At 37.6% G+C, this 14023-nt stretch overlaps 1 long non-coding RNA gene across 1 annotated transcript in view; it reads right to left on the bottom strand.

The window, feature by feature from the left end:
- LOC103888860 (uncharacterized) overlaps nt 1–8765 on the bottom strand; it is a 56186-nt gene extending 47421 nt beyond the window's left edge. The window contains exons 1-2 of the long non-coding RNA XR_653229.3: nt 8707–8765; nt 7046–7335 (exon numbers count right to left, since the gene is read on the bottom strand). This is a non-coding gene — a long non-coding RNA (uncharacterized LOC103888860). The remainder of the gene's footprint in view (nt 1–7045; nt 7336–8706) is intronic.
- Nucleotides 8766–14023: the final 5258 nt, after the last annotated feature.

Here is a 14023-nt window from a genome sequence, read left to right as displayed (position 1 = left end):
CAAACAAAAAACAAAACAAAACAAAAAAAACAAAACCCACACAATTTTACTTTTAACCAACTTTCCTTATATACCTATGTTAATTATACCAAGCTCAATCTTGGTTTCAATGGATATTTAGATGACTTAAGGGTGCCATTGTAAGATAAATGGCTTTTAAATAGGTGTTTTATTGTCCTATGGGCTGGGACATTTTTTTAACAGAATATCCATATAAAATGAGAGGAAAAAGGATCACTGCTAGTGAGAGATATAGTTGCTATCAAAATACTCAGAGCAGTAGAGGAGGCTGTAGGCAGTGTAATGGAATCCCCTTTAAAAAGATGTCCCCATTCTAATCACTAGATCTTGTTGATATTAATATATTATCCAAGACAGAAAAAAAAGGTTTTCTAAAAATAAGCAAAGGCCCTTGAGATGTGGAAATTATCTTGAGTCTGATCTAATCACACACACACACACACATACACATACACACACACACACACACTTTAAAAGTGGGAATCCTTTCCTATCTGTAATCAGAGGAAGAGTCGACAAATGCAAAGGCACTGGTTTTGAGGATGATGGAAGGTGGCTGTGAGCTAAGGAATGCGAATGGTTTCTAGAAACCAGAAAAAGCAAGAAAATAGATTGCCCCTCAGAGTCTCCAGAACACAATGCAGTAGGTACTGACAGTTTGACTTTAGCCCAGTGAGGCCCATGTCAGACTTCTAACTCATAGAAATGCAAGATAATACATTTGTATTGTTTTCTGCCAATGAGTCCGTGGTAATTTATAACAGCAGCATTAGAAAACTGATACAGAGGTTTTCAAAGTAAGTATGCTATGGGGACACATCTCTGAAGTTAAAAATGCACTGTTCAAATAAGGTCATCTAGCACTTGCAAGTATTGGCTCACACCACTGATAGCTTCCACCAGCAGGCAATTGTGATTACAGCTCAGTGGGTTCAGTGGTGACCTTAGTACACAGCTAGAACTTCTAGATTGTTTCATTGAAGAAGACCTCAATTCAGAGCTGTAGCCAAGCTTTTTGAAGATGTGGGGCATTATTTAAGAAAGTTAGAAATTTTTGACTTCGTAATACCATCTTTTGCCCCAGTGTACTTTGGGGTGCATTCTTGTCTTCAGTGTTTCTAAGGAGGAGCTTTTCAATGGCATTATCTCTAATAGGCACAGATGTACTATCCAAAGTTCAATGACTGCATTGCCTGGCACAGTGAATTCCTGTAGATGAATAAGTAGCATGTTGGGCTCCAAAAGAACAATATTGAGGACAGTCAGTCTTTCAAAATTATATCAATCATGCAAAAATAAGACAGAAATCTCTTGACTAATTATTGAATGAATGTCTAAATTATAATGAAGAAATGTTGCTGTAAGATGCTCTGCTCCCTGCATATAGGCAGATTAGTAAAGGAAAGGTAAAGATAAAGTGGAGATAGTCTGTTTCTTATCACAGAGTTATTCTGAGGATAAAAAGGGATAAAGAAAAAGATGTTCAAAATTATATACATATGGAGAGGCAAGACTTTATTAAAAATCACAAAAGCTACTGAAGAAAAATAGAGATGAAAGAAAAATATAATGTACCTTTTGTATTGGTAATTTATAATTTTTTAAGGATTCTATAGCAGCAATAACTTTAAAACATTTCCTTCTCTAAATAAACTTTTGATTCAATCCTAAAAATATATATATTAAGAGTTTGAAAACAGCTAATTGTGACCATCCTCCATAAGCTAAATGAAGTTCCAACTTAATATTCATTGATGTTCCCTAATGCCCAAATGCTTGGAGATTAGCACTGTCTAATAAAGACAAAATGTGAGATGCATATTTAATTTTAAATTTCTGGCAGCTGCATTTAAAGGGTAGAAAAGACAGAGATGAACTTAGTTTTAACAATATATTACATTTAATCTAATACATTCAAAATAGTATTATTTCAATATGTAATCAATACAGTAAATATTATTAATGCATTTTATCCTTCTGTTTTACTATGTTTATAAAATCAAATGTGCAGACTATCTTTTTAACTATCTATATTGCAAAGGCCCAATAATCACATGTAGTTAGTAGCTACCATATTAAAAAGAATAGCTGTAAATTTTATGCTTGTCCCGCATTTTATTAAAAAAGAGAGGTTTCATTCAATCCCCAGTTTTATTCAATTGATTTCTCAGAAAAAAACTTGATACACTCTCAATCACTGACCATCAATCTGTAGTGGAGATATGGGCAGGTAGGAGCAATGACTTCCTTTCATAGCTTGGGCTAGAGCCATTCTAGTTGATTTTTTATTTGTTATTTTATATTTTTATGTAATTATTTTTGGACAAAGTTTTCTTGATAAAAAAATAGGCTTGAAAACAATGCTTTTGGGTAGTGATTACAAGATACAACCCACAAGCAGAAAGAAACCCATGGATATAGTATACTTTGGGCTTGTATATTTTATTGGAATTTTCTTTTTTACATAAACTGCTATGTTTATAGCTTCTTTCAAAAAATGAAATATTTGTTTAAACATTCCTTCCATGCCCGTTCTTCAGTCATTGACATATGTCAGAGTATCCTAGACTTATTTCTAACACATATTTGTATCACCTATTAAGTTTATAAGGGAAAATACAAAATTCGGGTTGTGCTCTAGCATTGGAGGTGGCTTTCAAGACTAGACTCCAAAGATATGAAAATAAAGTTTCCTATTAGATTTTCTCTAGGTGCTTGAGCATTACCTACTTTGCTTTAATCTCAGAAACTGAAGCATACCTCCTCAAATTTAAGGTTTAATATTTTGACCTGTGTTTTTCATTCTCTTTTCTTCTATTGTCTCCAGGCCATTTGTTTTTCAGTTATCTCATTTCTTCTCCTATATCTTCCAACTCTTCCTCTCTCTGCATTCTTTTTTACAAGTCTGCTCCATATTACAGATCTGTTCTCTATTTATTAAATAGCACCATTATTATTTGAATCACTTGGGAATTACTAATGATCCCAAAGATTCTGAGTAGATTGAAAGTGGTGTGGCCTTTATATTAGTATGCTTTAAGTTCCCATATAATTCTAATACGCTGAAGTTTGAGAACCACTAGACTATATAATTTTAAGCTAGAACCTGATTCATTTTTTATTTGGTACCTATCAACACCAGCAAGAGACACTTTTAAGAATCCTGTCAATCTCGCTTCTTAATGAGCTGTCAAATTCAATCCTTGTTATGTGTACATTACCACTTCCTTGTATGAGAACTCATCTTTCCTTAGGACTAATTCATTAGTAAAATTAATCATACTGATCTTGATCTGCCTCTTGGACAGTAAACTCTTCAAACTTGTCAGACCATACTGTATAAGTTACAAAGTGGATAATAATTTACACTCATTAAAAAATATTTGAAGGTTCACTATTGTGTGCAGCATGAAGTTCAGATGCTTTAGTTAAATACATGACTATGTTAATCTGGTACCTTCACATTCTTCACTATCTATTACATAATTCTCCCTCCATCCCACACTTTAACTATCCTAAGCCCTTGCTCTATGTAATTAGTGATTCGTGCAAACCTTCTTGGTTTTCAGCCTTTAGCAAAGACATCAATTCTCTATCTAACTTTTCTATCTTACTCCCCACTACGTACTCCAATTCAAGTAGAATATTTATACTTTGTTTTTATGCCATATATACATTTTTGCCTTTTTGCAAAACATGTATAAGCTTTGGTGCCTTATTTGCTTATAGATTTGCCTTCATTCTCCAGATTTTAAGGTTCTTAAAAACAAGCACCATATATTCCATCTTTATATTATATTTATGTCTACTGAAGTGGTCATAACTGTATGAATAGATATGATCAAATTAGATGATCACATGCCCTTATCCAAGTATAAATAGCGCCGACACTTCCTTCGATAAGACCACTTCGCCTTCATGGGTTTCTTCCACATATCTAAACCTATAACAGAGGTTCTCAAAGTGTGAGCCTTGGACCAGATGCAGCAGTGTCACCTGGGAACTTGCTAGAAATGTTCCTTTGGGGGTCTTGTTCCAGTCTTAATTAATCAGAAACCTGGGGGAAAAGCCCAGAAATCCACATTTCAAGAAGTTCTTCAGATACTAGTGACCTGTCAAAGTTCGAAAGCCACTGTAACAGTCAGGGAAAGAGCTAACATTTGCTGCCTGCCTAATTTTTCTCCTTCGTATCATGCTGTCTACTAGGGAGGCTGGGAGAGTAAGATCTCAATGGGAATTATAGCTCACACTCATCATCTGAATAACGTGAGGAAGTGGCTTAATTTTTTTGAAACTAAGTTTTCTCATTTATATAATATGGTAAAATCTCACCTACCTCAAGAGTTGCTGAGAATATTAAATGAGTTACTCTACAGAAAATGCTTAGCACAATTGATAGAGAAAGTGCTTTGCCCAATGCCTGTTCAAAAATTTTAGGTATTTTTCTGCCACCTTTGGCACTATTGCTGCTATTTCTATAATTGCTATTACCACTATTATCTACTATTAGGACTATTACAATTACCAGATAATACAATTTTTATAGTGAATATTAGGACTAACATAATCTACACTGCAAAAGAAGGGAAAATAAGAAATGCTTAGTAAATGAATGAAAAGGAAATTAGGTCATTTGAGTAAAAACCATAGACACTGTAAAGTAATGTCAGGTCTTTTTAAAAAGCGGTAACTCAATATTTCACAGTCAAAGCCCAGTTAAAATATGGCAATAAGGTATACAACCCTTATGAGCCTATTGTTTTCCTTTGAAATTTGATATGCATTTCAACCCGAACTCACTCAAACTGGGGTGCTTACTTAGTACTGAGATGTTGTTGGAATCACCTAGCCCTGAAGTAATCTGTCCCTATGAGTATCTTCTGAGATTTTATTGATCCCAATTGGTCTTCAGTCACTGATTCTTTCAGGTTGTCATTAAAACATTCTCCTTTCCTGTCTACTGACTTCATTCAGACTCTGCTGTTCTTGCTGCTACTTTCATGCCAATTGAAAGGCCAAGGGCATCATCCCTGGCTTCTTTCTCACCCTGGGACTTGGAAATCACAGTTATCTGTGACTCTTTTCTGCTTAATGCTAAAAATATCCATTCCCACATATGGGGAACGCAAAATAGCCTAAATGCGTTGTCAAGGCAGGAAGTGAACTACGGAGAACATAAAAATGCTATTAGTATTTATAATAAAAATCATTCAGTTTTATTTCTAAACATGGCATACTTTCTGTAATATTTCAAGGCTTAAATCATGTGTCCTTAAATCCACCTTTGGTTGAAGTCACCTAACCCACTTAGCTTTCCTTCACAAAACAAATTAAGTAACCATTCATCTGATAAGCTAATTCAAGTCACCTGATCATGAACTGTACACAGTTCTAATATCTATCATGTGCTTGGCAACAACATTCAAAGTCTGTATGAACTGACAAAGACGTTCAGATCTTTACCCTGGAGAAAGATGAGGAGAAACATACAGTATTCACAATGCTAGTAATTAAATCTTAAGAAGCATAAAAGGAAAAACTTTAAGATCCTGCAAAGTGGAGAGAAGGAACATCAATAATGGTCCATGCATTAGTGGAGAAATAGGGATACAAATTTGGTTTTATCAAGAAGATGTGAGTTGAAATTGATAAATTCATTCCAAATGGGCTGAAATAGGTTCAAAATGTCATCAAGCTTAAATCCCAACTGTCAGAGAAAATTGATTCAAAAAGACAATAATTGGTTTTGTGTCCCCACACAGTCATAAGATAAACCCACACGCACATGCCCCCATGCACACATGCTTTATTTTTGATATATGATTGTAATACATTTTGGTCCATAGATTTCTTTAATATGCAGATTTATTTATTGCACCCAATAATTCATACATTCATTTCTAACTTATCTTAATAATGGAGTTGATATTTTCATTATCTATGTAAATGAAGTGGTAGTTTATCAGACTGAACAGGCTGACTTCATGAGCCGAAGCCCAAATACCCAATCCCAGTGTTGAAGTAATTTACAAGGCTTGTTACTGACCCAGAGATAAAATAGAAAAACTACAGTCCCAGAATAAATGCTTAATAAATATTTATTTTAAAAAACACAAATTAAAAATAGTGAGGAAGGGAGAAAGGGAGAGAAGAAGGAAAAGTGGAAATTAAAGAAAGGAGGGAAGGGAAGGAAAGTAGAAGAAAGAGATGAAAGGAGAAGGAGAAAAAAGAAATGAAAAATAAAAATAATTTTCAGAAACTCTGGTGATAAATATGCAAAGCCACTGGCTGCTGTTCTTACTATGAGCATTAGCTATTTCTTTCTTCAACTGATGCACAATTTCCACTGTAGTCATCAGTCAAATTTTTAAAATATAGAGAGAGAATCCCATTTCTTTCAGTAGGACTCATATTCTTCCGTTCATTTAGGTTAATTCCAGAAGCTATTTTTAAAACCTCACTTTACCTTGACACAAATTCCAGTAGCTTCTCAAGAACTATGAATACTCTCTTCTAAAGCATCTATATTGCTTGTAAATGTCTGCTTCCAACACCACATTTAGATTGTTGTAATGACCACTTTAATGATTCCCAAGCATTAGACTCTCCCTGTAGACCTACCCAAAAAGCATAAATAAAAGCTATCTCATTAACTTTTCTAAATTCCTGCTTGTTTGCCATCACTCCTTTTAACCATCTTCAGTTTTCTACAATATCATATTCAAATGTGTACTCTCTCACTTTTCCAAATCTACGCCCCAACTACATTTCCAAACTTATTTTCCACTATTCCTAGGCATAAAAATCATTATCTCCTCCAAGGCTGACCTCTAAATATTCCTTTCATATTCCTACCTTGTCACTTCTTTTCTGAAGTTCTCAAATGGAATGCCCCCCCCCCACCCCGTATCCTTTCCCTCACCCTTACTTTATGACTCTTACTCCTAATCCCAAGCGTTATCAGTTCCCACTCTTTTTGCAAGCTTTCTCTAGCCAGCCCAGTCCACAGTGTCCCGTAGCTCACCTTTATGTGAATTTCATCTATGATCAGCCCATGTATTCAGCATATGCCATGCAGAATTTAGTACTTTTAGTTAACATTTTCTGGAGGACAGCAGTCTCCATCTTATTATAAGTGAGACAGGCCAACACAGGATTTGGCCAAGAGGAAACACAAATCATGATTAAGAGCATGGATAATGGCCGGACACTGTGGCTCACTCCTGTAATCCCAGCACTCTGAGAGGCCGAGGCGGGTGGATCATGAGGTCAAGAGCTCGAGACCATCCTGGCTAACACGGTGAAACCCCGTCTCTACTAAAAAATACAAAAAAATTAGCCAGGCGTGGTGGCGGGCATCTGTAGTCCCAGTTACTTGGGAGGCTGAGGCAGGAGAATGGCAGGAACCCGGGAGGCGGAGTTTGCAGTGAGCAGAGAGCGCACCATTGCACTCCAGCCTGGGAGACAGAGCGAGACTCTGTCTCACAAAAAAACAAAAAAAAAGAGTTTGAGAAGTGAGTAGATAATGAACCAGTGAAAGCAGCAAGACATGTCTACATTTCAAAATGTTTTCAGAGAAAGAAAAGAAACAGTTAAAGGAAATTTAAGGATCTAAAGAAGAAAACTTTCAGGATAAGACAAACTAGAACATATTTAGAGGCAGGAATACAGGAAGTAATACAGAAATTTAAATTAATTAATTTCTATTAATTTAATAGAAATTTAAGCACAGAAGTAGAGGAGAAGATGCTGAATGGATTGTCTTCCTTGAGACATGTGTGGTGAGAGCAGAGGTCCCCATCTTGATGTGAGAGGTCACGAGTGAACTAGGATAAAGAAAGATTTATTAGGAAATACAGGGTAGTGATCTAATACATTTTAAGCTCAAGAACTTCAGCGAGGTAGGAGATAAATTTATCTCTTTAAAATAAGGAATGGAGGTGTATTAGTCCATTTCACATTGCTGATAAAGACATACCTGAGACTGGGAAGTAAAAGGGTTTTTTTGTCTGTTTGTTTGTTTGTTTGTTTGTTTTTGAGACCAGAGTCTCACTCTGTCGCCCAGACTGGAGTGCAGTGGCAAGATCTTGGCTCATTGCAACCTCCGCCTCCAGCGATTCTCCTGCCTCAGGCTCCCAAGTAGCTGGGATTACAGGCACGCACCAACACACCCAGCTAATATTTGTATTTTATTTTATTTTTATTTATTTATTTATTTATTTATTTATTTATTTATTTATTTTGAGATGGATTCTTGCTCTTGTCACCTAGGCTGGAGTGCAATGGCACGATCTCGGCTCACTGCAACCTCTGCCTCCTGGGTTCAAGCATTTCTTCTCCCTCAGCCTCCCGAGTAGCTGGGATTACAGACACACGCCTCCACGCCCAGCTGATTTTTGTATTTTTAGTAGAGACGGGGTTTCACCATGTTGGCCAGGCTGGTCTCAACTCCTGATCTTGTGATCCGCCCACCTCGGCCTCCTAAAGTGCTGGGAATACAGGTGTGAGCCACCGTGCCCGGCCCATATTTGCATTTTAAGTAGAGATGGGTTTTTGCCATGTTGGCCAGGCTTGTCTTGAAACTGCTGACCTCAACTCATCCACCTACCTCGGCCTCCCAAAGTGCTGAGATTACAGACATAAGCCACTGCACCCGGCCAGAAAAAGAGTTTTAATTGGACTTACAGTTCCACATGTCTGGGGAGGCCTCAGAATCATGGCAGGATATGAAAGGCACTTCTTACATTGTGGTGGCAAGAGAAAATGAGGAAGAAGCAAAAGTGGAAACCACTGATAAACCCGTTAGAGCTCGTGAGACTTATTCACTATCACCAGAACAGCACAGGAAAGACCAGCCCCCATGATTCAATTACTTACCCTGGGTCCCTCCCACAACACATGGTAATTCTGGGAGACACAATTCAATTTGAGATTTCAGTAGGGACACAGCCAAACCATATTGTTCCACCCAGCCTCCTCCAAATCTCATGTTCTCACATTTTAAAACCAATCATGCCATCGCAATAGTCCCACAAAGTCTTAACTCATTTTAGCATTAACCCAAAAGTCCAAAGTCCAGAGTTTCACCTGAGACAAGGCAAGTCTCTTCTGCCTATGAGCCTGTAAAATCAAAAGCAAGCTAGTTACCTCCTAGATACAATGGGGCTACAGGTATTGAGTAAATACAGCCATTCCAAATGGTAGAAATTGGCCAAAACAAAGTGTTTATGGGCCCATGGAAGTCCAAAATCCAGCAGGGCAGTCAAATTTTAAAGTTCCAAAATGATCTCCTTTGATTCCGTGTCTCACATCCAGGTCACGCTGATGCAAAAGGTGGGTTCCCATGGTCTTGGGCAGCTCAGCATCTGTGGCTTTGAAAGGTACAACCTCCCTCCTGACTGCTTTCATATGGTGGTGTTGAGTGTGGCTTTCCCAGGCACCCGAAGCAAGTTATCAGTGGATCTACCATTATGGGTTCTGGAGGATGATGGCCCTCTTCTCACAGCTCCACTAGGCAGTGCCCCAGTAGGGACTCTGTGTGGGGGCTCCAACCCCACATTTCCCTTCTGCACTGCCCCAGCAGAGGTTCTCCATGGCAACCCTGCCTCTGAAGCAAAATTTGCCTGCACATCCAGGTGTTTCCATATATCTTCTGAAATCTAGGGGGAGGTTCCCAAACCTCAATTCTTGACTTCTGTACACCCACAGGCTCAACACCACATGGAAGCTGCCAAGGCTTGGGGCTTCCACTGTCTGAAGCCACAGCATGAGCTGTATGTTGGCCCCTTACAGCTATGGCTGGAACAACTGGGACACAGGACACCAAGTTCCTAGTCTGCACATAGCACGAGGACCCTGGGCCCGGCCCACAAAACTGCTTTTTTCTCCTGGGCCTCAGGGCTAGTGATGGGAGGGGCTGCTGTGAAGGTCTCTGACATGGAGAACATTTTCCCTGTGGTCTTGGGGACATTTTCCCCAAAGTCTTGGACATTAACATTAGGCTTCTTGCTACTTATGAAAATTTCTGCAGTTGGCTTGAATTTCTCCCCCGAAAACGGGTTTCTTCTTTTCTGTCACATAGTCAGGCTGCAAATTTTCCAAACTTCCATGCTCTGCTTTCCTTTTTAAACTGAATGCCTTTAACAGCACCCAAGTCACCTCTTGAATGCTTTGCTACTTGGAAATTTCTTCCACCACGTACCCTAAATCATCTCTCTCAAGTTCAAAATTCCACAAATTTCTAGGGAAGGGGCAAAATGCCATCAGTCTCTTTGCTCCAGTTCCCAAGTTCCTCATCTTCATCTGAGATCATCTCAGCCTGGATTTTATTGTCCATATCACTTTCAGCATTTTGGGTAAAGCCATTCAACAAGTCTCTAGGAAATTCCAAACTTCCCCACATTATCCTGTCTTCTTCTGAGCCCTTCAAGCTGTTCCAATTCCTGCCTGTTACTCAGTCCCAAAGTCACTTCCACATTTTTGGGTATCTTTTCAGCAATGCCCCACTCTACTGGTTCCAGTTTACGGTATTAGTCCATCTTCACACTGCTGATAAAGACATATCCAAGACTGGGAGGAAAAAGAGTTTTAATTCGACTTAATTCCACATGGCTGAGGAGGCCTCAGAATCATGGCAGGAGGCGAAAGGCACTTGTTACATGGCGGCAGCAAGAGAAAATGAAGAAACAGCAAAAGCAGATACCCCTGATAAACTGAGCAGGTCTCATGAGACACATTCACTATCATGAGAATAGCATGGGAAAGACCAACCCCCCATGATTCAATTACTTCCCTCTGGGTCCCTTCCATAAGAAATTGGAATTCTGGGAGTTATATTTCAAGTTGAGATTTGGGTGTGGACACAGCCAAACCATATCAGGAGGAAAATATTGAAAAAAATGGCATAGCCCATGCAAGGAAGTGTGTCAGAAGATCAGCAAGAGAAGCATTTCAATAAAGACTGTGGTATCTATTGGTCAGCTTGCTATCTAAAGTAAGATTATGGTTTTTAATCATTTCCATCATTAAAAATTTTTAAAATAAGGTTCATGTTTCACTGTCATAATTATTAGATGCTTCATTACTTGTTGTGCTAAGTAGGCAGTCAATGGCATAATTTAAGAAAGAGCTCTCAAATGAACCACTAAAGGATTTGTGTCAGCATAAACTGTTAAATAGGAAATGATTTTTAATATTAATTACCATAATCTACATTGGAGCTGCAAGAAGGCAATAAAGTCAATCACTGAATCATTTGTCATCAATTAATGTTTCAATGGCCATAAGGAATCTCACTGTTACTCTATCACACATTGGCAATTATAGGTGTTGCAAATTAACTTTCAAAAGTTTTATTTAATTTTTCTAATTAAACGGTTTTAATTATTTTAATTTTTATCTTATGAAGCTATTTTCCACATGCTGGAGTGTCCGAAATAGGCTACACAACTTTTGTCAGAAAACAAAATAAGAAAATCATTTAAAACTGAGAAAAAGCAACTAAAATTTGCTTCTAGCAGCATCTAATTTATTTAGGCATTGCAAAGTACATAAAAAGTACTAGGAAAACGTAAGTCTATAATTTTTTACATTTCTATACAAACTAAACTTAATGTAGAACTTTAACAAAACATATGTTTATGGAATCTTCTAAGGAGTTCTAAGAACATTCAGACACAAATCATGTACAACAATCAGAAGGATGATGTGAGGGAAAATTGTACCTAAATTGTTTGTGCCAGAATCACAGATGCATTGTCTTTCTGCAATAATGATTATTTTAGTTAGTGCTTCAATGTAAAATTATTCCATGTACTGTAGAGATGTCTGGAGTATATACTAGAATTTTTTTTTTATCAAAGTTTAACTGTGTACTATCTGAAAAGCTAAGGTAACAACAAGAAGTTCTTAAAACCAAAATTATGAAAATTTATTCTATGAATATTCTGTGACCTGTAAGGATTAAGTTTACAGTGTTCATTTATTATACAGCAAGAATATTAGTTTCTAATAGCTGTTATAACAAATTGCCACAGATTCTATGGCTTCAAACAAGACAAATATGTTTTCTTACATTTCTGGAAGCTTGAAGTGAAAAATCAGTTTCCTTGGGATGAAACCAAGGGCTATGCTACCTCTGGAGGCACTAAGGGAGAATTGTTTCAGCTTGTAGGGTTGCATTCCCTGATTCATGAGCCCCTCCTGCATCTTCCAGTCAGCAGCATACCTTCACTCTCTGATGGTTTCCCTCTGATTCCTTCATATGGTTTTCTTCTTCTGTAGCCTGTGTTAAATCTCTTTCTTATATGTGTACATGTGATTGCATTTAGGGCCTGCTCATTTGGATAATTCAGAATAATCACCTTATCTGAGGATTGTTAATTTAATCAGATCTCCAAACCCTTTTTATGCCATGTAAGATAATACTCACAGGTTCCATGGTTAGGATGTGGCTATATTTGGTGGGTTCATTATTCAACCTACTACATTATGTAATGCACACAATAATCTAAAACTTACTATCGTATGCAATTCTTCCTTTATCTAGTGTATAAAAAGGAAATTGCAAGGAAAAATCTTAATAGTTGAGTACTTTCAAACTGAAAGGAGCATACTGAAACTTGCAGACTGAAAGGAGCATGTTTAGAAAAACATGCTTCTATAAATATATAAAAAAGCAGAGGCTGGGTTTCCACCCTGAGGGATTGTCACTTCCTTTACTTACAAATCTCTCATAACTGATAACTATGTGAGCATCTCCAGGTTACAGCACTTTTATGTCAAGGACACTACCTAGCAAATGTGTGCCCATGGGCAAAAGAGTAGAAATATAAGGATGAAAGCAGATTATCGGGAGGTTAAGTCAACATCAAGAAAACATGTGCGTCAAAAATGCAAAGAGAGTAATGTTTGGAAAAAGCAATAGAGGATTCTGGAATATTGGTAAACAAATACCTCTGCCCGGCTGGGCGCGGTGGCTCACGCCTGCAATTCCAGCACTTTGGGAGGCCTAGGCGAGTGGATCATGAGGTCAGGAGATCGAGACCATCCTGGCTAACACGGTGAAACCCTGTCTCTACTAAAAATACAAAAATTAGCTGGGTGAGGTGGCACGTGCCTGTAATCTCAGCTACTTAGTAGGCTGAGGCACGAGAATCTCTTGAACCTGGGAGGCGGAGCTTGCAGTGAGCCGAGATCTCACCACTGCACTCCAGCCTGGGCGACAGAGCGAGACTCCGTCTCAAAAAAAAAAAAAAAAAGAAATAGCTTTTCCCAGGATATGCTATTACTTTTAGATTATTAGATTATCATGTGCCTTACATAATGTGATAGGCTGAATAATGAACTCTCCAAATATAACCACATCTATCTATCCACACACATATATATAATTGGTGATTGATCTCATTGCGAGTATATCTGGCATAACAGTCTGGATTAATAAGCTGATCTGCTGGTATCTGTTAGATAGCAGTAGAGGAAAATCAAAAGTATTTTGTGTGTGTGTCTGTCTATGTATGTGTGTGTGTGTGTGTGTGTATATATATATATATATATATATATATATATATATATATATATACACAATTGGTGACTGATCTCATTGCAAGTATATGTAGCCTAACAGTTTGGATTGATAAGTTGGTCTCCTGGTATCTGTTAGATAGCAGTAGAGGAAAATGAAGTGTTTTGTTAAAAGCACAAATCAGTCTCAGCAGGTGGAATATGTTCAAACGAGTTCAAATGAAAAATACACCCTTTGGCATGAGAGACCTGGGCATATTTTGATACTGGCTTATTTTTGTATGAAAAGTATGTAGATTTAGACATTCATAAGTTCCTTATGGAGACACAAACCTCAGTGTAAATGTGTCGCAAATTGGGCTATTACGTGATGACATCTGTTAGTTAACTACTCATGCATTTATATGTTATCTCTTCAACTGGCTTTTTTGTCCCTCGTGGGATAGAGCATGGCTGAGGCATAAAACATAATCATGCA

The sequence above is a fragment of the Pongo abelii genome, chromosome 22 (assembly GCF_028885655.2).
Source record: "Pongo abelii isolate AG06213 chromosome 22, NHGRI_mPonAbe1-v2.0_pri, whole genome shotgun sequence".
NCBI lineage: Eukaryota > Metazoa > Chordata > Mammalia > Primates > Hominidae > Pongo > Pongo abelii.
Note: the sequence above shows the minus strand (reverse complement) of the source record. Positions and strands in the feature narration are given on the sequence as shown.